The sequence below is a fragment of the Topomyia yanbarensis genome, chromosome 3 (assembly GCF_030247195.1).
Source record: "Topomyia yanbarensis strain Yona2022 chromosome 3, ASM3024719v1, whole genome shotgun sequence".
Taxonomy (NCBI): Eukaryota; Metazoa; Arthropoda; class Insecta; order Diptera; family Culicidae; genus Topomyia; species Topomyia yanbarensis.
This window is the reverse complement of record NC_080672.1, coordinates 286877006-286902557: the sequence shown is the minus strand read 5'-3', so window position 1 is coordinate 286902557 and position 25552 is coordinate 286877006. Positions and strand designations below refer to the sequence as shown.

At 37.3% G+C, this 25552-nt stretch overlaps 1 protein-coding gene across 4 annotated transcripts in view; it reads left to right on the top strand.

Moving 5' to 3' along the window:
- Positions 1–25552, top strand: part of LOC131692247 (sodium-dependent proline transporter) — a 278318-nt gene that overhangs the window by 69957 nt on the left and 182809 nt on the right. The window contains exon 2 of one of the 4 annotated variants that reach the window (XM_058979195.1): positions 15002–15232. The exons of 2 other annotated variants lie outside the window; for them this stretch is intronic. The gene's annotated coding sequence lies outside the window, so the exon portion shown is untranslated. Of the gene's footprint in view, positions 1–15001; positions 15233–15287; positions 15800–25552 lie in introns of those variants that run through there. One more of the 4 variants, XM_058979197.1, reaches the window with a different exon arrangement.

Sequence of the window (25552 nt, the reverse complement as noted above, 5' to 3'; positions counted from 1 at the left end):
TGTAGTGAGTGATTCTGACGGGGAGCCCTTCCGAGAACCTAGCTCTACATCTCCAGTAAAGCAACTCTCAAAAAAAGAATACGCATAAACGAGAGATTGTAACGGCTATCGAAGGGAAATACAAGGTATTGATGACCGAATGTACGGACATGTTCGGGGGCGTACACAAATAGCTTTTTTGGACGATTTTCGACCGCTCCCTCCCCCCTCGTAGCATTTGGTCACAATATTCTAACCTCCCTCTTGTAAGTAACGTAGCATTTCCCTAACCCCCTCACCCATGACCAACGCAGCCGGGGGTCGAAATGTTTTTCAATTCTTTTAAATACATGTGCTTACAAAATGTTTGACAACATTTATCAATATTTTCATTATAATAGCAAATTACATACAAAATAAGCCCATTTCATGACAAATATACTGTTGATAGTTTTGTTTTGAATTTTATATGGCATGGAGCATGAAGAGAAGTTCACAATCCTGCAGCTGCCAAGGATTCTAGGAAGTATACGTTCATGTAAATTACTAAATTTTGTTTGATTGAATCCAAAGAGAAAGTTTAATTCAGATACCAAACTAAGTCTACTAGTTATTAGCAACATTAGCTAACTAATGTAGCAAGTTAAATCCTCATACAAAATCTTTCCTTTTTTGCAAGCCTGCAATTCCGCGAATCATAAAATATATCACATGAAAAACCGCGTGAAAAGAAACTTTTGTGAATTTAAATTTACTTCTCTTGGGAATGGAGGAATACTAATTTTTTTCTCTAATCAATGGGTTTTGATGCCCGTGAAAAAAAATTAAACTTAATGCTACGTCGCACAACTTCTGACCCTACCCTCCCCCTCGTCACAGTTCGTCACAAATTTGGTATACCCCCCTACCCCACAAAATGCTACGTCATTTATGCATGACACCTTAGCAATTACGGAACCTGAAGTTAGATACATAAATGCAAACGCGGCGAATTTTCAGCTCTTATTGACCCGTGATCATCAATACTAGTCAAATTAAAGTCATATTAGGACTGATTTCCGATCAAGTATCGATTTTTACGGTAGTGTTTTTACGCCTAGATTCATTCGCATCTTCTCACTCTGCTACTATGAACAGAATGCTAATAGCACCCAGTCGTCGCCGGTTTTAGGACCAAATGTCATCAATAGACTTAGACTTGCGTGGAGGCATGAGATAGAAGACTTGTGAGAACGATGTTATCTCACCGTTTGAAGACCAACGGTACTGTCGGTCCAAGTATGTCCTAAAAACTCACGAATGTGTCAAAGAATATAGTTTATGTATGCTATACGAAAAACTGTGATGGCGCTCGGCATTGCGTGGATGTCCTTTACAATGTCTCTCGGAACCGTCTCTAAAAGCAGTTTGAAGTAAAAACTTTTTTATTCATACCAAAGCTACTAGCATTTGCTACGTTCTGAAGTAAACTAGTTTTCATTCATTCAGCCCACCAAACCTCTCTATCATACCAGCAGAAATTATCCTAATATATTAATTTATTCAGCTTTAAGTTAACTTCTAGCCATTATTGTCACATGCCATAATTCTGCGGTCGTCGGTCTTTTCGCGGTAAGGTTGTTCCCATTTCAATATTTTCCCCGGCTCGTTAAATCTAGGTATTCCTTCCTTGCATGCAAATGTAAGTACACAGACTGATGGTGATTCAACTCTAAAGACCGCGGAAAAAAGCAATGTGAGCCACCCTGCATACCCTCTAAGTCAACAAGCAGTTAACGTGTTTACTTTTCAAGCTTTTTCGCGTTTACTCACTGCAACGGTGTGGACGAAGACACTTTGTTTCCACTCCATTGACTGCCGGAAGGAAATCGAACTGCTTACCGGTGGGTGATAGCGCCAGTAAATATCAATCATCTTTTGATTGCTACCCTATGGATGAAATTGCAGTAGTCGTCAGCTGAAAACTGCCACGGTACGGCGAACATCTTAATTTTTTTTCTAGCATTCAGTACAAGCAGAAAACAGCAGGAAAGTGTGAATATATTGGTTTGATCTACTGGTAAAACACAATAGTCAGAACTGATCGATTTATGTTTAAACTCTAAACATTTAGTCTAACGAATGGAGGGGGTGAAACGTAGCTATTAACCGCAGCCGGTTGTCGCTGGTGTACTTTTAATTGTGCTGATGTTTATAAGAGCTTGATCGATCGCATGACAAGTGCCTTCACGTGTGTTCCTCCGATTCATATAGCATCAGTTAATTGGATGGAAAACAGCGATTTCTATATTAGAACTGTATGATGGCCTCCACACTTGTTCCATGTACAATTGGCGAGGGGGTTCACTACCCCCGATGGCATCGATGGCATTGTAAGGTTAGCGCTACTAGCTGCGGAACATGTTTGGAATATTGCGAAAAATTGGTTGGTTGATGGCAGTCGACGGAAGACGAATGAATGGTAGCGTAGCGAGCATCGTGCAATGTGATCAAGCTAATGGTTGTTGGATTGTTGACGTATTGTGATACTGTTTAAAGTGGTTTGGGAAAGGAGTAATTTGGAAAGCATTATTTTTTTACAAACCTTATATCGGTTGATCTCAAACTAAAGGTATATATGTCGAAAAAAGGGGACCCCCTACAACTCATAAAGCTTACATGCTTACGTGCTTTTACAGGATTTTACAGTGATTTTACAGGAGTGCTATTATTATCAATTTCAAGTGAATTGTTCTAGCTTGAATGTTGATCGATCGTGCCCACGATTTTATAGAGCTGTACACAAAGGTTAACCTTTTGGGATCAGTTCACCCTAATCTATTCAGTGAGCGGTAGGCATCGTCAGTCGCACAACAGTTATTCAAAAACTGAGCAGAAAAACTTCTAAGCTCAGTACCCACAAATTAGTTCCAATCAGTACGCTGAATAAATAAACCGATCATTAACCGAAGTTCAACTTCCTCAAGCAAACACGTCCGATCTGGTGTATCGGTCGTTGTTTATTGCAACTATCGGATCGGTTACCCTTCGGTATCCGCCAATTGATTCGTGGAAAATCGAATCGTTTTGCATGGAGCCAAATGAATCTGCTCCAAGAAGTAGTGGTCGTCGGTAGCAATAAACTGCTCATCACGATCATTATCGTTTTTTCGTCTTGTCGAACAACGCTTTATGACTCGTTGAAAATGTTTTCCACTCCATTCCACTTGACTTCACCATCGAAATTTCGCACCAGTTTGGCTTCGCTTTAATGTGTTGCTATATGTCTGTGTATATGTTTGCTCGGTTGGTTGGGTTATTCTGGTCAGAGACTCTACCACCGGTTTCGAGTTGAGCTCAATCGACCTCCACAGAATGACCTCGCCCGCGCAGGATGAGCTGTTTTGATTCTAATTGGATGATAAATCTAACGTTTCATTTGCGAGTCGAGTCTAATTTTGAGGTAATCGAAAAGATGCTGTGTTTTTTTGCTTTTGAATAAGATGTTGATCACGATTTGAACAATCCGTTGAATTGGATAACGCCGAAGTGTCGTTTTGCGATCTAATCAACTTTTTTCTTACCAGCCTTTTGCAAATTGATGAGTTTCACGATTATGAAAAATATTTGTCTTTTTCTGGGTAATCTGAACCTCATTATCGATCAATCGCCGTCCCACGATGTTTCAATGTTCATTCAATATTCAATTTCTAATTACAATTGAGAAATATTTAATGAACATTGAAACAAGCATTCGCAGTATAGTGCTTGAGACAGTATCGGTCCAAATAGAACGTCACTCGAAATTACTCATAATCAGGTGAAGAGTCAATTTCAACATTTTGGTATCGGCCTTTCATTCAGTGTTACGAATGACACGAACAATAGGGTTCAGTCAAGTGTTGGTACGATAGTGGTCTTCGGAAAAGTTTACACAACTACGTCAATTTCATTTATGAATAAGTCGCTGGAACGCCCGTGAACTTAATTCACTGGAGGCCAAACCGTCGAATGTATTCACAGGGTGTCTTTGGAGGAATTGTTCGTATAAATATTCTCCACAATCCAACAAAAATTAAAATTAGGTTTTGCTTACTATATTCGAACTAAAAAAAACTTTTTATACTGATGAGCTCGAAAGTTTGTGTCTTCTGTTTTAGAAATGCTCGTAATGAAGAATTTTGTTGAAGAACTTGATCTTGTAGGACTAAAGGTTATCGATTTATAAAGCGTTTTCTATAGCAACCCCCTACTAAAATTACTAAAATTTGCGAAAAAACTCAAAAGAATTTCTTTGCTGATTTTTGTATGGAAAAAGTAAAAAAATTGTTAAATTAAGCTTTCCTTATTCACAGGGTTCTAGAGTGCCACGGATTGAACCTTCTTGCATTTATTGTGCATAGTCTAGACTTTTAAAAAAATGCCTGCTCGTGCATTTTGATTTGCACCTCTCATTCTTTTGCGTAGTGGAAGTTGACGTAAAAATCTTCAATAACTTTGAAACGAATGAGTATTTTTACATACAGTCTTTAATAATATTATGGAGTTTTAATGCCTCCACATTTGTCCGGAACATTGGTTGCACGAAAAGTCACAGTGGAATAAGTTATATTAAAAAAAAAACTAAATTAAAGGGGGTTGCCATAGAAAACGCTTTATAAATCAATAACCTTTAGTCCTTCATGTTCAAGTTCTCCAATAAAATTCTTCATTACAAGCATTTCCAAAAGTTTGTCGAAGACACCAACTTTCTTGCTCGTCAGTATAAAAAGTTATTTTTTTAGTTCGATCATAGTAAGCCATGCCTAATTTTAATTTTAATCGGATTGTGTGGAAAATTCATGCGAACAATTCCTCTAAAGACACCATGTGAATATATTCGATGGTTTGGTCGTTAGTGAATTAAGTTAATTTTTTTGGCGTTTCCGACCACTGTGGAACGGTGGCACCATCGATTTATCGCAGATGATATTCGATAGACGAAACCTATCGAAAATATTTTCTTTCAAACCGGTAACTCAACGTAGTCGTTGATCTTTGATATGTTTGTAATATGCAACAAAAAGAAAATTAAACTAATATTTTTGTGTATTCGTTGGATCTCGTACACGGAACTTTCAATTACGCGCGGAGACTTTCTTTCGCGGCAGGGAAAAATTTGTCTACTCGTCTACTGTGTCATGGGGGTCATTTATTTTTTTTCATAAAACGTTTATTTGACACGGCATTTGCAAAAGCTTTTTTACGCCGGGGTTTTTTTTACATAACATGGTACAAAAATTCTTAAGACTATCACGTTATAATAAAAATTTACTTTCTAATGCTAACACTGAGGATAATCATCCTGGGGGTCATTTAATTCTCTCCTGTTTCCTGTTTTAACGTCAAGCTCATCATCGTTAAAGCTGTCTTGGTGTTCGCGATCAAATGTTCTTCCTTGCTTCTGGCGCTTACGAATGATCAGTGTAAATCCGTCGTCACTGTTATTGGCTTCTTCACCGATATTGTTTACAGTTGAATTTAAGGTACTGGGTGCTGGTTTTGCAGTTGTCATTATGGTCTGAACAGCTTGCACAAATTTGGCAACCGTTCTGCTTTGGGATGGTTTGCTGTTGATGCGTTGGCAATTCGTTGTGATGCATTGTGAATCTTCTTCTGATGTGCTGTCCGATTGCGGTACTTAAACATTGGCTCCTCATGTGTTTTTAACATAGTTTGTTTAGTAGTAGCTCCGTGAGTTTTGAGTTGTAAGAGGGAATAGATCTTTCGACCAAGAGGGTGGGCGTAGCGTAGTTGGTAAATTTATTGCCTTGTACGCCGCGCACCTGGGTTCGAGTCCCGACCCCGCGCATAGAGCTAGAAATTTTTCATAAGATATTTTTCTATCCCGAAGAGGCGAATGACCTTAAGGTTAAAACCTCTATAATCGAAATAAAAAAGTCATTTTCTATATAGACGGGAATCTTAATTCCATCATTGTCTTTTTCAACCGCGTTCTTTAAGGTATTCCGCAAAACAATACCTTCGAATGGAATAATATGGTAAATTATATCAACACTGCATTGCGGGGATGATGATGCTGAAGATAGACGTCTTGCTTAAGCCCAAGTTTCATTTACACCTTTAGGAGAGGTTCCATTTCACGTAAACTCGGTAGTATTGAACAAAATTTAAACGTTATGAGTCCGACGCGGTACCCGGGTACCTTTTTAGATTTCAATTAATGAAAATCCCATGTTTTATCCATAGCTGGAAATTGAAACCTTGTGACATCTTAGAATTCCACTAAGTCAAGCTTTTGGGTTAATAATATTGTTGATATAGGTCAGGGGAGGAGTGAGAAGGGGTTTCTGATTTTTTTACTACTAACAGGCCGACTTGGGTACCCGGCTACCCACAAAACTGAAATGCCAATAACTAAGGTAATTTCCAACCGATTTTGATACTTTTTTATGTTTTGGATTCGGAAACTCATTTACTTTTAGACTTGGTAAAAATGATCGGGTTACTTCATTCGGTTCCCGGGAATCCGGATTTTCGGAAGCATGTTCCAGTGCTGGAATACTATTTATGAATTTCAATGGAATACTAGCAATATGGGTATTTAAATTCTTGGAATTGCATCCGTAGGCTATATCTCGTGGTTTTGGAACCATTTGGTGATTTGACCCCGAAACCGGAGCAGGTTCCCGTGGGGCCGTGAGTGGTAATTCCATTCCAATTCCATTTTCTGCCGTAGGGTCCCGTTACAACAAATAACAGACTAAAGAATAAACCGAAGTAACTAATACTTAGATACATATCGCCCGTTTAAATATATAGGTAAATAGACTCATAATCCTATATTCACTGTGTTGGGTCCGTTAGTTTATGGAGATACCTTATTAAGAACCTATACATGACGCAAATGATAATTTAATGACATTCCTTGGTGAAAAAAAATACATTTTAGCTATGCATCCTCTTCCATTGAGTGCGGCATCTCACCCGCAATTTTGATGCGGCATCTCTCCCAATTGTAGGGGAGAGATGCCGCACGACGAAATTTTCCTCTAAAATTATGGATGATCGTGCTCATGATCAGAATGCCTTCTAAAAGGTCCCAGCCATTCAACCGATACATGATTTACCAAAAAAAAATCGAACAATTTAAAACAACGACATTTTCGGCCCTCCGTGATGCAACTGAACGCACAAAAGCGTTAATAAAATGTTCGTGTGTAATTAAAAAGGATTATTTTACATCTCTAGAGTTATAATTCTTTGAAAAACAAACTTACAGTATCATATTACCGTATAAAAGTGACCCCATATACGAGATATAGAGAGTGCGGCATCTCTCCTGACGCGGCATGTCTCCCGAAATTACCATATTGCAAGGACATTATTAAAATTTACAAATCATACCCTAGTACTGGAACATTACTCCGGCAAATCCGGATTACCAAGAACCAGATCCCTTCATCCGTTTCAATTTCACAGAATCAAAAAGTGGACGAGTTCCTGAATCCAAAACACCTAAAAGTGTCCAAATCGGTTGAAGGAAGCCATAGTTATGAACATTTCAATTTGTGGGTACTCGAGTACCCTCGTCGGCCTGTTAAAGGTGTTTTTTTTGTTGGACACATAACAGTTAAAGTCGTTGTTGGGTTGGAGCAGAGCTAGATCGAGAGCTTGTTGTTGTGCTTGGCTTGACTGAGGCCTACATTGAATGCATTATTTCAGTTGTTCTCGGAAAAATGATCAAAATTGGACCAATCAAGTAGGACGTTGTCACGGTCAGTGCGATAAAATGTCATTTTCGTTTGAGTCACTCAGAGTTCACTGTCAATCGAATGACAGCTTCTGGTCATTTGACGTTTTTGCCTGTTTAGCTTCTATTGAAAATAAACCTCACATTAGCATGGTCTCAGCTTATGGAAGTGAACCACTCCAATGAAACACATGCAAATGAATATGAATGAACACTGACATGAAAACAACTCCAACCAAGATTATAAATACATACTGGGTAAAGGCTAATATAAGACGAGACAACTCAAGACGGATATTTGTTTTCTCTGTATGAACGAGATTGTCATTTTTCTTCTATGAGCCAATAAATCAGAAAGATATGAAGAAGAAAGAGATAAACAAATGACGTAGTGGGCTTTTCTAGTGATATAAGTTTTATTTTAGTTTTTAATTTTACGAGTATAAAACTAATACACTCAAAAATGCCAAATGTTCCCACCTTTCTTTCATCTTAACGACAACTGACTTCTTATTTTTTGAAATGTGCGTTAGAAAAACGGGCATTGTTATGTGTATAAGTGTGATAAAGAAAATGGTTACACTGCCAACCTCGCTAGATGCATCATTTTTTCAGCACGACACAAGAAAGGCAAGAAAACCAAAAACAAGAAGCCAATTGTTTCTTCTTATCTTAGGTTTACCCGGATCTCATTTAACTAAAATTGTACTGCAGTGGATGGTAGACATTCATTTGAAATTGTTTTAAAACATCAAATTCTAGTTTATATGTTTCGAAATAAACAAGAAACAATGGTTCCCAACGGTTTTTTGTTGCTTTGTATTTCAATTCAAAAAATTATTAAAAACACCCTTTACAAATTGTTGGGTAAGTTTTTTGTTAAAAGTTTCGCGAGATGTTTTGTACACTTATGAAATGCGACCAGCTTAGAAAAATTTATAATAACGACCTTCATTCTAAACTATTTGACATTTCCACCAATCGAAAGAAGTATTGAAAGTTTATTTAAATTGCTTTCAAAAATTAAAAAAAAATCAAAATGACTCGAATCTATTCATATAGGCAGTACAATTTATTTCAAAATCAATCATGATTGATAGACGGAATAGAAAACACGTCAAGTGTATCATAATTTACCATGGCAATTGTCGTTTGACCGCAAATTGAGGTTTTAAGTTTAACATTTTTTTTAAATTATTTTGTTTTGGTGTCGGAACAATTTCCTGCTTGTGTTCGGCATATTTAAATTGTTGATTCTTCATAATTGAAGAATGCTCGGGACAGTATTAGAAAACAATAGTAGAGTTCTTCTAAAAGCTCAACATAAAAGCTCCGTTTCAAAATTTCGAGAGAAAACAAGTGCATACGATTTTGAACGTTCATAACTTTTATTGTTCTGAATGGTATTAATAGGCACTATTTAGTAAGAAAAATGTTCACCGATTTGATATTAAATTATCTTGCATCAATAAAGAAAAAACTAGTATTTAAAATATTGGTAAATACCGAACCAATATTCTTTTATATACTAAAAAATTAAAATGTGCATCCATAACGATATAATCGCGAGATAAAAACACGCTTTTGCCGAAATATTCTTTTTGTAACCCTGGGAACTCCAGCTGAATGGACAAACTTTTATGGTATCCCTGCGCTATAATGACGTTCCAGGAAGATCACACGATTATCGCATTTGCGACAGTGAACGTATCACTGCCTCTAAAACGAGATCACACATATCCACCGCTGCACCTTTTCCGAAATAAATCAAAATTCAATAGAAATTCCCACAGTTGCTCTGCATACCTCAAAACTTCAGGGTATGTAGCTTCTAACAACGAACAACTTCGTTGCAAGTTGCATAATGATTGGATTTATTTTAGTTATTTAACTTAACGAAGATCGAAAGAATTTTTAAAAATGTCCTATTCTAAGCTGGTGCGAGAAAGAGAGGCAGCATGTAACATTATATGAGAATAACTTTTTACTACAAAGTTGGATCAATTTGCAGTCTTCTGCAATGTTGATCCTTACGGTTTCAGCTATATATCTGAGGATTTTATGATACATTAGATGTTGCTGGCATTTTTTACTGAATTAATCGTTTCCATTGCCGATATTCCATATATCTGCACACAAACTCTAAAATTCTTGTGAGTAAGCATCCAATCAAGTTTGCATTTGAAATGGGTTTTCTGGAACAAATTACCATTTGATTGAGCGGTTTTCTGAAAAAAAGTCAATTTTTGTGCCTATCTATTACCTCATTCACCGCGTCATACAGTAGCATGTTCTGATTAAGCACGGTGTAGGCAGCCTTCTTTCCAGCCTACTGATGGATCCCAATAAGGTACATTCTACTCCCCTTTTTTATTATTGACTATAAGTAAGTAAAACTTATTTCTTTTTATGTTGTAACCACACATATCAAATCAGACCATATTTTAAAATTTCGTCCTATTTCGCAGGACTAATCTTCGATGCCCATTTCCCTACAATTGTGCTGATAACGTATGCGGAATAAAATTTGGACAAAATTCAAAAGGCAATATTTTTGTAGAAAACCCTTTATTAAATTTTCTCTCTATATGAAAACATTTGTCAGCTTTTTAACTTAATGTGGTATAAAAATTGAGCCCATTCGAGAAGTTTTATGACAGTTTGCAGAAACTTTTTGCAAAGGAGTCGAAAAAATTGATGTTGGCATATTCTTAATCTCTTACTTAATTTTGATTATCATGTTTGTTAGTTTTAGGTCAAAAATTACTGGCATATACACTCTGCATCAAATTATCACAGAAATCCTCATTTGTACTCAATTGCGGTACATTTGGAGGGTTATCAGCCTTTTGTACAAAAGGTATGCCATAATCCTCCAATGCGCCAAAAATTTTTTTGGCATAACTGCTAGGTGCCAGATTGGCCGTTCGCTGTCATTTTGTTCACATGGTTTCTCCTAGCGGGTCGAAATTAACACTAGATGTTTAAAATAAGTGTGCCTAGAGTATGACGTTTAGCACGGGGCCTTGCGCAGGGTTGCGTTTTTGTTTTAATGTTGGAAGCGTTGTCCAAATTTCATTCCGCATACGTTATTTGGCCAAAGTCCATCCCGCATATCAATTATTTCGAATAATCAATGCATTCAGTGTTACAAGAAATGTCTTATTACACCACTAGATGGATTGAATACGTTTTTGTTGTGCACTTTGATACTCATTACAATCACCTCATTCACAGCACAGCTTCGCCAGTACATTACTTGGAGCGTCTATTCGATGTATGATTTTAACGTAACGTAAACTCCCAACACCGTCATTAGTAGGTATCTGCTTTGAAGAGGTGTCTGATGATGATCGACTCCCACCGATTTTGGAACGAGCCGCGTGTCGGGTTGGACGTTCATCAATTATTTCCAATGTAATCATTGATATAATAGCATGATGTTCTTGTGGTGGCACGATAAACAATATTCAACAGATTATGCATCGGGGTTGTTGGGGTTGCAGGCGGTTCAAATTGATAGCTACCCGCGAAATTAATAGGCAACCAACGGATAGCGCTTCTCAGGAAATGGAATTCAAAAGCTGAAAGTTGTTTTCCACAATTGTTGGAATATCACGGTTGCAAAAGACATTTTCAATAATACACAGAGTGGTTCCACTAAATCGGAGACACTTTTTGAAAAAAAACAGTTGGCCGGGGAGATGACGATGCTTTAAGCTTCGATGCTTTTGATGAGTGCTCCACGCAAATCTCACTCACTGCCGTTCGAGTTGGGCCACACCGCGCAGTGGCGGATCTTCGAACAAAACCTAAAATGTTGTCTAATTAGGCTGGAAATCGCAAGTTAAGCTACTGTTTAGATGCTATGTTAATTTTTGATGTCAAAAGTAATACAATAATAAATTCATTTTTCCATACAGTGTCGTCGAACCTTTCTTATGACTATGATCCCATTATTATGACAAATTTTCCTTTACTGAGTGATCACCTATATTAACAATATCATAAAAAATAAAGAACATTGCTTCGAATCCATTGTATAATGTTTTGGATTATTATATATTTTCTAATTATCTTGCAAAAACACCATGCGCCTCCAATACAGCTGTGGAAATCTAAATGCCTGCCGACGAGATCGCTCTGTCTGCTTGACTGCGGATTAGAAGCGTCCGTTCATCGCGGAAGATGGAATGCGAAAGAGGATGAGTGCCGGTTTGGGCTATTCTCGTGGCATGGCTTGCTGTGTCCGGCGGTCGTTCGTAACCATGGCATTTTACCGACTCACATCTCTATCCATAGAGTGACCTACTTATACCTCACATCTCCCTTCGAGTCCTTGTACATAATTTTTCAGATAAGCTGGAACTTGCTTCGGCCTGTCAGAACGTCGTGGAGTTTCTTCATTCGGAGTTTTGTTGCAATCAGCAGGCTTGCGATATGCGTCTCTCCATTCGTGCACTTTTTTGGTATGACACACATGTCGTTTGAGAATCCGGCCTTGATCGTCACCAAGGATGAGGTTTCCATTATCCTCTTCCATTACTGTGTAACGTAATGGGTCAAATCTGCTTTCCCCTTTTGACCTAGCATGGCGCTCCGCTATGACGGTGTCACCAGGCTTTACGCTAGACTTCTTTGCGCCCCTGCGAGCATCTTCATGATTCTTGGATTTTAGTTTTGCTTTCCGGTCCTTGGCTTCCAACAATTTGTCGTCATGGAACGCCTTCGTGTGACGTAAAAGCGGAAGTCGGCGCTTTATCTTGCGACCAAGCATCACCTATTCCGGGGGAACTCCTATGATCGTATGTGCTGCGGAATTGTGAGCATTAACAGCGGTTTTCAATTCCTCTTGATAAGGACTATCGTTCGATACAGCTGTTGCCATCGCTTTGTTTGACTTTGACTTTCATGCTGTTCTCAACTAACCCGTTTTGCTGTGGGAACAGCGGTGTGGAGAAAACAGTCTGAACGCCTCTATCTGAGCAATACTGCTTGTATTCGGTGCCATTGAACAGTGGTCCATTATCAGACCGGATACATCGTGGAAATTGTTCCTTCTCGAAAATCTCCTCTAGTACTTTTCTTGTATTCTCAAAGCTCGTTGATTTGACTGGACGTGCGATCAAATACCGTGAACGATAGTCGATGATGACAAATATCGAAATGTTTCCGAATCTAATATAAGAACCGTTTTCCGGTCTACCATTTGTGGCACAAACTTAGCATGACTTGACTCACTTTTCTGTGTCAGTCGCAATCCCCGGCCACCACACTCGCTGTCGTAGAATGCTTTTCAGCTTGGCGGTCAATGGATGGCCATCATGTGCCAGTCGGAGGGCCTTTTCTCGAAGTTTTGTTGGAATGACCGCACACCCGTTCTTCACCAGGATTCCGTCTCGAGTGCCAAGATTGTTTTCTACGGATTGAAATCTCCTAAGTCCTTTCGTCCATTCTCCCGTTTCCAAAGCGTCGGTAACTTTCTGGAGCTCCTCATCTTCAGTAGTTGCATCCCGTATTTCCTGCTCTGTTAGAAAACCAACAGTGTTTGCTTCGAGGGTTGCTATTTGCCATGGGCTTTGTTGTTTGGCGACCGTGACAGGGCACGAACCTGCAATCTTTGGATCCGAAGTCCGAAAAATGGGCAGAGGCGTGCTCTTCTAATTTTTCTTTCTTTATTTTTACTTACTTTTCACTGCTTGTTGAGCGATCTCCACAGTTTCGATGAAGAAAAAAAATGCTATTTGTCCTAGGTTGCGTATTTCTGTTTAGAAAATGGAAACAGCAAACCTGGCAGGATCGCCAATGTGGAAATCTAAATGCCTGCCGACGAGATCGCTCTGTGTGCTTGACTGCGGATTAGAAGCGCCCGTTCACCGCGGAAGATGGAATGCGAAAGAGGACGAGTGCCTGTTTGGGCTATTCTCGTGGCATGGCTTGCTGTGTCCGACGGTCGTTCGTAACGCGAAACAATATATGAGAGATAAAAAATGAGATTATTATCTTCTTACCGCACCGTTTGACCGCATTTCCGCATGCTTCTCATTCGACTATTGAACGATGAATGAAGCACAAGAATACATGCGAAACTTCATAACTTCCCAATATTAGGACCGTTTCTGAACCTTTTTCGTACCACGGACCCCTAAGAAATCACCCTGGGTTGATGCGGACAACCACGGTCAAAGGGTGGGCGTAGCGTAGTTGGTAAATCGATTGCCTTGTACGCAGCGCACCTGGGTTCGAATACCAACCCCGCACACAGGGTAGACATTTTTATAAGAGATTTTTCTAACCCGAAGAGGCGACCTTAAGGTCAAAAAAACCGGTTGAAGGTCAGAAACAGCAATCGCTAAAATCAAGTCATTGTGTTAAACCAAAATGTAGCAAAGTGGCTACAGAGCTTGTCATCCTACCAGCAGAAGGGAAAAGATTATTCACATTTCCTTTCGATCATGTCCATATGAGCCTGCCTAGTCCTAGTTTTCCGTTCTAGGTTCATAACTGATTCGCCAAAAAATAGCCAACAAAAGCTATGCAGTAGAACTTTGCGGTAATTAAAACATAAAAACAACCAAGCTTTTTTACCAAATTTTAATCTCTCTTATACAGTTTTGTATAATATGAATCAATCGTTAGCGCAATCGATGCGGATAGTAATGCGACGTTGAGCACACGTTCCATAAAAATACTTTTATGTTAATACTTTCACCAAAATTAATCAAACTATCTTAAAATGTTTTCCTAGGCGAATGAAAATGCTCTTAGTTGATTGCAGATTGACGATTATCACGTTTTTTGATAGTTGTGATATCTTTCTCGTAGTAGTTCCGACTTTCCCAAATCGCCTTACATGTGCTACCCTCAATAATCTAAAAATGTTAAAACTGGTGCTTACTTAATGTTATGCCACCGACTCAGTCACGTTTGATATGATGATGATTCAAGTTTGGTCTCAAGTAGACAATGTCAAAGCACATTTTTGAGCCACACATTTTTATTTAGTAAAAATAGCTCTTTTCGCTACACTGGTTGTCGTTTCTTGTAGAGAAGTATCTTCTGGATTCAAAATCATAAGCGTAGTAAAAACTAGCTTCTTCACTTTTGTCAAGTACAGAAATAAAACAAAAATAACTCGAGCCCTGGCCGAACCAAATAATTAATTAAAAGAACTCAATAAAATGCACGTTCAAATTACGCCTAATCAAATTCCAGAACTTTTAACGATCAGCTCAAATATCCCAGCTAGCAATTAATTATACCAATGTTATCTTCTTTGTTTATTTCCAGACCGAATCATCAGCCTCCTCCTCATCATCATCACCATCACAATCTTTAACGGCAACCGGGCAACTACAAATCGAGACGGAAAAACCACCCCCCGCCCTGATCTACGTCATAATCCTACCAGACGCGAATTCCCATCAATTTGCCTGCCGGTTCAACCTTCGTGGAATAATAGTGGATCGGATTATACTGACTAAGTAGCGATGCAAGGGGGGGAGGTAAAGGAAACAGAAGGTGACTGATGCAGGGGTTGCTATTTTCTGCAACTTCATCTCATCCGTCGTGTCATGATGGCCCGTGGTATGGCGTTGTTGTTGTTGATTGAGGATTTGACACAATGACCAAACCAATTAGATTCTCCTCCATCCAAGAAGTGCTCGCGGTGAAACTGGTTGGATAGTGATTAGAATTAGCGTGAGAAGATTATACCGTGCAAGTTATGTATAAACGCTAATGTGTTGGACTGGCGAAGATGAGAGCAGCGTTGGTACGATTCCGAGACGGTGTTTTGGGTGGTGCTACTAGAATGGGATTATCGCGAGTGAGAGCAGTACATAGAAGAAACTCATTGATAGACAAACGGGCAGTGTTTCATTAATCCCTTGCCTTTACAGTGTAATTTTTTGCGTAAATTCGAGTGTGCTAGACGATTTAGTTCTGCGGAAAGTTTTTTTGAGTGCATATCACTACCAAGTGGATGATTCTTACACTCAAGGGTTGTTACTTTGATTATGTTGAAAAAGATCGGCGCGCGGTGGAAGGGCAGTTCTTGAAAATGGTTATCGCATGAATATAATGAAGGTGGTGTCTCGTTCAAAAGATAATAGCAAAACATAGTAGTAATAACAATCGTGTCATGTTACAGCACCTTTGTGCACCTAATAGTAATATATTTACGTATTGAAACATTGCTTCGAGTGAACAACGAAGTGCTTTCTGTACCATAAAATTTTGATATCAGTGATGCTCTTAGGAGGTTCGTGTTGTAATATTTTTGATATATTCGGAAAAATCTTTATGTCATAATCCTTATTATTTTAGCCTTAAGCTTAATACTTTCTTTTGTAACATTGTTATTTTTACTTCTGATCGGAGAGAGAAGACTGCAAAGATTATTTGAGAATTTCGTGTCAGTCATCTTTCCGTTACAATACACACTTAGGTTGAGAGCCAGGCGAAGTTGGAATGCGATACATTATTACGCCAGGTGACTATTATAGTTTATAGAAACAAACAATTTGAATAATTGAACTAACCTAAAATCAACTTCAGTAGGTATCTTTGTGGTTAAATTAAGTGATATGCTCTATAATTTAATTCACTTCTATGCTTACTCTGGACAAACTGAAACTTGAAAACCAGTTTACCATGAAACTTTGATGCCTTTTCTTGACGTGTGTAACATGAAGCTAATGTAATGAGATGTGAATCTAAGTTAAGAAAAAACAATGGATAGAATGATTCGCATGGTAATTGCTATAAAAAAACATAGGTTACTGCTGGTTAAGCAATGTTCGTAGAATGGTTGGAAAAGATGAATTTGATGTGTATGGGGCTGCCAGCAACTGGTTTGAATGGACACATGAACAGACACATGAGAATGCAAGACTCGTGCGAAGTCGAAGCCGATTTAGAAAGAATATGTGGAAAAATTGAAGCCATCGCGGACGTACAATTTTTATTTGGTGTATACACAGTGTTATAAAATAGTAAAATCAATTATTGTTTTACCTATTAATTGATTTGAACAGAAAAAACAAAAAGAAATGTGATGCTTCCTTTTAATGTTGAGAGATTCTCGAATAATGGTTATTGGAAAAATGTCGAATTTGTTTCAAAATGCGTTTTATACTATTGGACAGAAAAATAATCAAAACGACCACCATACCATAGACATTAAAGTAGAAACAACATTTAAATTATACCAGTCTAAGCCCGAAATATTTGTCACAGCTTGATACGTTTTTTCAGGCTGGGCAATCGTCTTAAGATTATGTGTTGTAATATCAACGTCGCTGGCGAAGCCAAAAAGTTGTCAACTCTCGCTCTTATCACACCTTCCAGAGCAATATTGAACAGTAGACAAGAGAGTCACTCGGACGTAACACATCGATTCATTGTCGCTTTGATCAATCGTGTCAGTTTATCTGGGAACCTGTATTCGTGCATTATATGGCATAGTTGATCTCGATCGACTATATCGTATCCGGTTTTGAAATCTATAAATATGTACTCATCACGTTTTAGTCACGACAATTCGAGTGTATCGATTTTAGTAGTGGTCATGCTGTTAGCAAGCTGATAATACCTAACTCACCCTTTCGATGATGCTTATATTAGAGCTTCTAGATATTTTCGAATTTCCCGGGACTCCCAAATCCCGGAAAGATGTTTTACGGAAAAAAGATCTTCATTTTGTTTTCAAATGACTTATGTTCTTCAGAACAAATCCAGTGGACGATATCTCAATCGGCAAACATTTCGAGAAGGTGGTTATTAAATTAGTTATGGAGTTTGTGTTTCAACTTCGTTTCATCAGAGTCCGACACTAACTTAGTGACAGGACTAAGCTAGCGCCGGATTGACGCTAGCTTCAGAGACACGATTTGTGTTCCTCAGAAAACACCTAGTCAAGCGTGATGTCCCGCAAGAGAAGGTGTTCTGTTCAAGCTAAGAACAAATGAAGTCGAAATTTTGTTTGGCTTAGCAAGCCAATGCAATTGAGCACTATGCTATACTACCCATAAAAGCATAAGAGTCCCATATGGATTGTTGTCGAAAATGAGTTATCTGTTAGATTGTATTCTGTATCATCACTGAATCACAATGCACAAATAAGATTACCAGGTTTGTTTAGAAAACATCGAAAAAATATCAAAACATGGTTGTCCCATACATAAGGCTCAATGGGAATGTTTTTCTCGGCTTGCTGTTTTTCAATATGGGACTGGCAGTATATTTCTCCCTAAGGAATTTTTTTGGTAGAATCCAATTTTTCTTCATTAAGGATTGGGTAAAACTATCTGATATGAGAAAATAATTTAATTGCATTAAAATAAATTTATGTATCTTTTACATATATGCTATCGCATTAAAGAATGTAAAGTTTTACTTATCAAAACGCACAGTTTTTTGGATAAAATTTGCGATCACTTCATCATCACACCTAAATCGATACATTTAGGTCAATGACATCTTTGTAGGATATGTAGACGTTTCAAATTTTCTCGTATACTGGTTTGATTAAAATGATTAATCTCCCTAAAAAAACTTTCTTGCAAGTAAATATTCTAAGATAAGTAAAGCTATAGAGTATATTTTTGCAAATAATCTCCAACGTTATGGCTTGTTGTTTAGAGATTCTTAGAGATAGAATCATTAATACATCTTTTCAAAAATCGTCCTGATAAGTTCGAGAAGTACCGCCAAAAGGTATGTGATATTAAATGAACAATTTTCTATATTCGTACATTGACTTATCTCGTGTAGTTTCGAAGTAGTTCAACAAATTTTGAAAAAAAAATAGTGGAACAAATAGTAATAATTTGTTTAGTTTGAAACTTAACATGCAAACTTATCAAGCTATAAAGATCTGCCATTTGGAGTTGTAATTTTAGTGATTAATACTCATAGGAGTGCGAAATTTCAATAGATTTTTTTCAATTTATGAAAGGGACGATCCATAAATGACGTAGCATTTTTTGAGTGATTTTTAACATCCCCCTCCCCCTTCGTAGTATTTCATCACAAACCTCTAAATACCCCCTGGTAATTACGTAGCTTGACGGTAATTCTCCCCCCCCCCCCTTGTCATCGAAAAATTAAAAAAAAAATAAAAAACGATGTTAGTTATTCCCCTTTTAAAAAGCTAAGTAGCATGACATGACCCCCTACCCCCCTGTTGTCACACATCATCACAAAATACACGGGGGTTGGCGTAGCGTAGTTGGTAAATCGATTGCCTTGTACGCAGCACACCTGGGTTCGAGTCCCAACCCCGCAGATAGGGTTAGAAATTTTTCATAGGAGATTTTTCTAACCCGAAGAGGCGAATGACCTTAAAGTTAAAACCTCTATAAAAATAACAAAATACAATACTCCCCCTCCCCCATTTAGTGCTACGTCATTTATGGATGATCCCAAATGGGCAAAGCTGTGGAAATTACATTCGAGAATATTTTAGCTCGACACACTAAGTTTATTCTTCAAATACTCCATAAATTGAAGCTCGTTATTTTTAGGTGATCACTGAAATGTGGTTTTAATATATTTTTAATAACATTCCTGTGAGTTTAAAAAGTTTGATGAAGTTGTTCTAATCGTCAAAATACTTAACATTTATTCAAACATATATTTTCTTATCTCGAGTATTTTTGAAGGTATTATACTTTTTAAATGGTAGTTTTTTCAACTATAACTATAGCTTTACAGGCCCATAGCCAGGATTTTGTTTCGGGAGGGGCTTAAAAATTATTGTACAAATGTATTAATTCTGTTGACTTGAGATAGTCACTGGAAACTGAACGTAATTATGAAAAGTTCTTAGTGACAACAATTTCAAAACTAAGAAAATAGACACTAAAAACCCTAAAAATATGTTGTCTGTTACAAGAAAAGCTATGGCGCATCGACGAATTAAATTTTATTATTATTAATTTACAAGTTAGAAATTTCTCTAGGTACAAAAATGAATATTGTCTGTTTTTAAATTACAGCAAATTATCCGTTTCCTGAGAAACTTTTGCAAAACTTTTTGTCAATTCGTTAAACAAATATGTGGACACTAATCTGCTCAGTAATTGGTTTGTTTTTGAAAAAAAATAATTAGCTCTTGATTTTTTTACAATCATCATCAAGATTGGAAGAGACTTATGACTTCTTGAAGAAAATTGTAATGTTTGTCTGATTACAGGTTTGTTTTACCACTATTTGGGAAAAAGTTTCAATTAAAGTTGTTGCACCTAACGCATCAAAGTTGTACGGATAACGAAGACGAAATGAAAAGATCAGAACGCAATTCCGAAAGCACTCGTGTTGAGTGTATAGAAAAGATAAGAGTGATCTTGAGTCGATTTCGATTGGTTGATTGTTTTCCTCTCTTTTCTCTCTTATTTCAGATTATCTCTCTCATTTTATTCCATGACGAGCGAAAACAGAACGAAAGACTGTCACATAATGAAGACATGAAATCGAAACACTTATCCCAACTTATTGGCTTATAGATTCAATCAGTCCCAACATTTTAGTCGCTCTTCGTGGTTGCCTATTGTTTTATCACTTTCTGACCCGTCCACTTTTAAAAGAATTTTCTTTTACACGTTTGTTGCAGATAACACGGATTTACGGATTAACAGTGTATTAGCACAGAACGAGTTCCTCGGAAAAATGAAATGAAGCCTCAATAAAAATGGTATTGCGTTAAAATGACGCGAAACAAAAACAGTCTTATCGGCTTAAGACTAATTGTAATACTTTTTGTGTAGCACAGTACAGAGTACAGAGTACAAAGTGCACAGTGTGCACTGACCTAATACAGAAATTCAAAATTGTGTGCAATTCAAAAACTTATCATTTAAAAATAACAAACGGGTCGTGGGTCTTTAATATATTTCCTTATGTAAACAATAAAAATAATATAACGAGTTTAAATAGTTGTCTGGCAGATCTCGCGCAAACACTTAGACATTGCATGTGGAAACCTGTTTACGAGGCGAGAAAATATTTTTTCCTCACCAAATATGTCTTGGAGGGGGGGGGGATCGGAAAGGGGAGTTGTTCATTTCTATCTTGCTATTGTACATTTCCGGGTCATCATCGTAGTTGCTGCCTTTATGTTCGCGAATATCTGATTTCTTCCTTGCTTCTCGCCCTCAATAATTGCCCTTCCGAATGGATTCCATTTCTCCCAAATGTGACATTAATCTGCGAGTAAGCGGTATCCGATCTTGTAGCGGAACATTGATTTTCTTATCGTCCATATATAGGATGATCTTAATTGTAGCATTGTCACACACAACCATGTGTTTTAAGTTGTTCGAAATGAATGGTTTCGTCTGGGCTAATTAGTTGAGCGCTAAATGCCTGACATGGCAGAACTCGATGAAGGCGGATTCCGAAAGTCTCCATTTACACCTTCAGGAAATGTTCCACATTATGAATGCTCGGTGCTATTCGAATCATCAATAATTTTATAATCACCGTATTTGGCTGGAGCACCACTTCTTGTTTCTGCTACTCACTGATCTCGACAGATTACTACAGCAACAATTATAGTAACAGTTTATTTTGGAAAAATTTCAGGAGGGGCTTTAGCCCCCTAGACCGCCCCCTCTGGCTACGTGCCTACTTGAGATAAAGAGAAACAAATCTGTACATCCAACAATTTAAATACACAGTTTACGATGTTTTCCATCTTTTAGATGACATGCTGATCACTATTTATATGGGAATTTAATGCGTGACCGCACTCTTCAACCCGTAACTCCGGAACCAAAAGTCGGAACTGAATGAAATTCAATTGGAACGTTGTACCTTCCATACCATTTGAGACTAAGTATGAGAAATAAGGTTTGGCAGTCTCCGGGTAACCGATGTACAATTGTTGGTCGTATGTATACACATACACACATACGCACACACAGCTGAACTCAACGAACTGAGCCGAATGGTAGAGGTAATTGAGCTCTGCAGGCCTCGATAAAACAACCCATTTTCAGAGTGATTGCATAACCTTTTTGGGAGAAAGACAAAAAGGTTTATATGCAAAATTCAGGTGTGATCGAATGAGCAAATCTCATAATTCCGAATTCAAATCATTGTGGTCAATCAAGTCAATCCCTAAGTTTCGGTTTCGCGGTAAGTGTTCAATGTGGGTTTGATTGGCCATCAGTGAGCCGAAGCTATATATCCAAGCAATTTAGAACATATTTAATGAAGTTTCGCGTATTTTAAACAAAATACTGATTCCGATTTATATGGAAATTTCATGCGTGACTGCACTCTTCAACCCGTAATTCCGCAACCGGTACTTGGAATTAAATGAATTTCTACAACAGCCTATGGGAACTTTATACCTTTCATTTGAGACGAACTTTGATAGATTCGCTTGGGCCATCTCCAAATAAGCGATGTGCAATTGTTGGTCACATATATAGCTACACAGGTTTTTGCTGAACTTGACGAACTGAGTCGAATGATATAAGAGACTCAGCCCTCTGGGCTTTGGTGAAAAGAGAGATTTACAGAGTGATTGCATAGCCAGGTAATACGCACGAGGAACGCATAACCATTTAAAACAAATGAAGGTCAGCTTGGGCACCAAGATTACGCCAAACTATTCTAGAGGTTCAATACTAACAATTGAGCGAATAAAAAACATCGATTTTTTTCATCGACTACACCAGCCGCCCTGTGCTCACAAACTTTCCCAAAGACACAATAAGGCTAAATTGACTTAGCAGAAAGTTAAAATTACAACATCAACGGTTCGCGGATCACGAGTTGCACCCGCAATTCTAGGCAGAAATGTTATACGCTATCTCAAAATTATATAATATTTGATAGGATCTTTTGTTTTCGAAAAATATTAGACTCGTATATATTATATCGCCATTAAAATTCATGATTTTTTCAAATCTTTTATTTTTTGTTTACATGTATAACTTCTCAGGGTTGTTAATACGATACATTTTTCGCGATAATTTATCGGCGTTACTCGTTAACGATAATGTATCGTCATCGAAAACTCCGTTAACGATAATGTATCGTCGCCTTCATCGTCATCGTCGATAATTGTATCGTCGTATTCATCGTCATCGTCGGTTCATCGGTTATCGCGATACATTTTGCGTTACTTTCCCGTTTATTGGAGTTGAAGTTGATACGGTTAACTTTCAGTTGTTTAGAAATAAATACCTATTGAAGGACATGTTGTTGGCAGTTGAAAATAAATAGTTTTGGACATTTTCTATGCACAGCGGGGATTTTTTTTTTCAACTTTTCGGGAAAGTGTATCATACTGAAGGGAAAGTTGTTGGCAGTTGAAAATCAATAATTTTGGACATTTTCAATACGCAGAAGGGTCCGACGATGTGTCAAAATGGAATTTTTTTAACTTTTCGAGTAAGTTGGTGCACAGAAGAGTCCCAGGTGCACAGTGCGGCAAAAAGGCGATCAAAATTGTTTTGACCATGAAGAAAACAAATTTTGAGCTATTGTGTAATTAGTAATTTTTATCACGCAAAGACATATATTGAAAAAACTACTAAACCACTATTATTAGGCCATTCACAAATTATACTACACATTTAAGTGGTGTGGTGATTAACAGATTTTATTATAATTTTAATTTAAACTAGAAGATTTTGAATTTTAAAAAGGAGAATATACATGTTTCTAATGTATATTTTTTTTCTAGTTGGGATGCTTTTAGCCCCTCCTCCGTTTCTTCTCTCCACTATGTAACAAGATGCTTCATGCTTCCTTCTTTTACCCTCAAATATGTAGTGTAATTTATGAACGGCCTCATAATAGAGTTTCAGTCGTTTTTGAATACAGTGAAGACCCGTTTTTATCAGCCCCTTGGTGAATTGACATTGACAAAATCGGCACATATTTTTTCTGGTTCTGAAGAGACTATGCCGAAACGCAAACACCAAGACTAATATTTTTTTCCCTTTTTACATTTCTTATAAAAGAAATGTATAGAATTCGCTCAAACTTTCAAGATTTTTTCCGAGGCCCGGAGGGCCGAGTCTTATATACCAATCGACTCAGCTCGACGATTTGGGACAATGTCTGTGTGTGTGTGTGTGTGTCTGTGTGTGTGTGTATGTAACGGACAAATTCTCATTCGTGTTTCTCAGCAATGGCTGAACCGATCTTATCCAAACCAATTTTAAATGAAAGAACTAAAAAACAGTATGAACGCTATTAATTTGTTTTTGATTCTGATGTTTAGTTTTTAAGATATGAATGTTTGAATGTGTAAAAATGGCGTTCTTGGCAGTTTTTTTAAATTATCTGCCGGAATTGACAATATAGATTAACAATTTATATGTTCTTAGACAGCTTAAACAAATACCTTTCGAACAAGCTATAGATTGTTGAAATCGGACTATTATCAAAAGAGATATTTAATATTAAATGCGGACGAAAGATTTTTATCATTTCCCATTGCCAGAAATATGACCAAAAACATGTAATCTATTATTAACGCCAAAACGGCTTATTTTAGGTCAATTGTATCTTCGGAGAATTTAATAGAGGTAATATGCTCTTTCTTTTGGTATTGTGCTTTTGCTGATTAATCCCTCTATGAGTGAGATATTTTCACAAATTTTCTTGGAAGTGATTATAACGAAATGATGCCTTCAGCAAATTTGTAGCTCTTACTTTTGCAAATAACTTTACTGAAGACTTCAAATATCTATTTTGAATACTTTAAAAGTTATGGCTTGTTGTTTGTGGATTACTCTTCGTCGCCTATTTATTGTTCAATATAGTAATAATCCATTGAAATAAGCTAAACATTATTTCGATAAAACAAATTTTGTATTTCATTTTACTATCTACAACCGCTAGAAATAATCACCGAACACTTCCAAGTTGTCTAGAAGGAACTTGATAACTTATCAGTGCAAAAATGTTCATTTGTGCGAACCTTCTGACTGCAATTTTTCTAACTTATGACCATCGGATTGATCTGAAACATATCGGAAAATGAAAAGCGAAATAAATAACTCCAAGCAACGGCGGTGCCAAGAAAAGGTTTTAACACCATACAGCCCCCCCCCCCCACCACACAAAAAAATATTGGATTGGAGTTGAAAATTTATTGATGCAAACTGATTTAATTCAATATTACAATAACATTATCTGATCCGTAGATTGATAACCTGTTGTTGTAAACATCATGAGGACTTTTGATAAATTATCGGAATGGAGTCCTGATATGTAACTGATCTATTGGTCTTGATTTCACAGTTGTCTAAATTAGACAACTGTGAAATCAAGACTATTATTAAATAGCATCAATATCAAATTCATGCCTGAAAACATTCCAATAGAAAATTCCAGAGTTCTGTAATCAATCATAATCCTCAGATTTCTTTTCAAATTTTCAGCTTTTTTCCTACACAATATTACGAAAGCTTATTACACAATTTTTCCTAATAGGTTTGTGAAAATTATAAACTATTTGAAATTTTTTTATAGTTTTATTTTTTATTTAACCGTGATTTTTTAATAAATAGTGATCATCGCTTCACAACGTAGTCTATTTTTCATGGTTTGCGGTGAGCACGAACTCTCGAATTGCTGAACTGAAAATTATGGAATAGAAATTAATTTTTAGTATTCTTTACAGACCCGCTGGTGCCCTAAGACGATTTCGCTAGAGTTTTAGAGCACTGTGCACCCAGTGCATTAACGCAAGTGACGGAAGGTTATCGAAAAGTTTCGTGAAAATGAAAGTTCCAGTAATGATGATGATTTTCCCAAACGGTTCGTTTTCGTGAGGTATTTATTTATTCTTTGGCATTAGGATTAGCGATA